This window comes from Alligator sinensis, unplaced genomic scaffold, assembly GCF_000455745.1.
Source record: "Alligator sinensis unplaced genomic scaffold, ASM45574v1 scaffold1894_1, whole genome shotgun sequence".
In the NCBI taxonomy this organism is placed as follows: domain Eukaryota; kingdom Metazoa; phylum Chordata; order Crocodylia; family Alligatoridae; genus Alligator; species Alligator sinensis.
Window position 1 is genome coordinate 26238 of NW_005843810.1, and position 2131 is coordinate 28368.

Below are 2131 nucleotides of genomic sequence, written 5' to 3' on the forward strand. Positions count from 1 at the left end.
TGAAATTTTTACCTATTCTACAGTAATGTAAGTGAGCAGGGAACCAGGACAACAGCCCAAGGCACTGCCTTTACGGAGGGGGGAAATAGCCATGACCGCAGGTCAGCAGCATGGCAGGCAGAGCTGCCCTATGCATCGCTACTTGCCCTGGGCTTGGAGCTGCCCAACATGCTTCCCTCTTTATCAATAACCAAGAGTGCCAAGTGCCAAAAGTCATCTAGTTTGCTGGCCACTCAAGATGTTCAAGGTAAACTAATAAAGAAAATGTCAAATATCGTTGACATACATGACTTAGAAAATGTAGAGACCATGTAGGGATGTTGACAACCCATGCTTATATATATTTCTGAGACTTGAATTCAATCTAGTCCACTGCCACTTTGGTACACCAGTGAAGACATTCTCCTGATACCCAATGTGAACCTACTTTATTGGTGATTTGGATTTTCTTTCTTCTCCCTTTCTCTGCTCCCTTTTGTCCTGCTTTCCTCCTGCCTTTGCCCTGTTCCTTCAGATCTCCAATAATAACATGTATGTGGACATCATCCCACTTTTCCCCCAAGCGGTGAAAGATGCACTAAAGATGTTACCAGTGTGCAGGGCACAAAATAGAAAACCAAAAATGTAAAAAATACCAATTTGGGGACTGGGAAATGTTGATATTTTTACATTTCTCCCACGATGGGATCATTGTTTTTGGCCATACGAAGCATTTTCACAGACGTGGGAAATGAATAAGGTTTAGTCAGGGGGCATAACAAGGTCTCTAGAAAAGCACTAGAACAATACTTCTCCTGCCCACTTTCTGGATGTACTGTGATGATATTCTGAAGTGAGAAAAAAGTTTCATGAAAAATGTAGTCACTTTAGGAACCCTTATCTTTCATCAGAAAACTGCCTTTCAATTGAAAATAAGGAGGCCCTCTAAAAATCATCCTGGCATGGGCCGTACATGGCTTAGAACTGGGTTGGGATGCACGCTACATGCTGCACGTGTGCCAGATCAGCCCTGTGTACTGGACTGAGGGTTTGTCTGGATTGGGCTCGTTGACCCACCCTGCATGCAGGATGCAGTGTGCACAGTCAATGGGCGCATCTCCATGTCCGCCCCACTGGGCAGTTGTTACTGTGCAGACATTTAGTACTAGCTTTAGCAAGTGCTAAATGAATGCTCAGTACCTGCCAGGACTACAGAGTCCTGACAGCGCATGGATCGTTTCCAACCCCACTGCGCAATAGCATACATGAATATTTGAATGCTCATGGCGCACGGGCCAAGTCCCGGAGGACTGGAAAAGGCAATACATCGCCATCTGCAAACCACTGCACTATGCGACAGTGATGAACAGGAGATCTTGTCTGCAAATGGTATCCGCAGCCTGGAGCACAACTCTTCTGTACTCTGCCCTGCACACAGGGAACACCTTTAGGCTGCCCTTCTGCCACTCCAACATCGTCAATCAGTTCTTCTGTGAAGTCCCCCAGCTCCTTAGGATCTCTTGCTCAGAGGTGTTTACTAGTGAAATTCAGGTCTTTATCTTTGGTGCATGTTTAAGTGCTGGCTGCATTGTGTTTATATTTGTGTCTTATATTCAGATATTCACTACTGTACTGAGAATCCCCTCTGAGCAGGGCTGGCATAAAACAGTTTCCACCTGTCTTCCCCACCTCACTGTTGTTGCCTTGCTGGGTAGCACTGGGATGATTGCCTATTTGAAGCCCACATCTGGGTCCCCATCAGCTCTGGACCTCATGCTGTCTGTTCTCTATTCTATGATCCCACCAATGATGAATCCGGTCATCTACAGCATGAGAAACAAGGACATCAAAGCTGCACTAGGGAAACTGGTGAGATGGAAGTGATTTATTGTGATGAAGATTTCAGTTATTCTCCAATCACTGTGGTTCCCCTGAACATTTTTATAGAAACTGAGTTGTTTTAATACAAATTAACTCCACCGGTGACAGTAGTGGGGTTTTTATAGAATCAATCAACTGTGTTATTCATACAGATTAAGTTAACTAATGTCAGTTGTGTTTCTTTAAGTTTTCAGTAGTGGGTTTTTTATAGAATCAATCAACTGTGTTATTTATACAGGTTAAGTTAACTAATGTCAGTTGTGTTTCTTTA

The 2131-nt window shown here is 44.0% G+C and overlaps 1 pseudogene; it reads left to right on the forward strand.

Annotated features, from left to right (window-relative positions):
* LOC112548959 overlaps positions 1-1863 on the forward strand; it is a 7905-nt pseudogene extending 6042 nt beyond the window's left edge.
* The last annotated feature ends 268 nt before the right edge of the window (positions 1864-2131 follow it).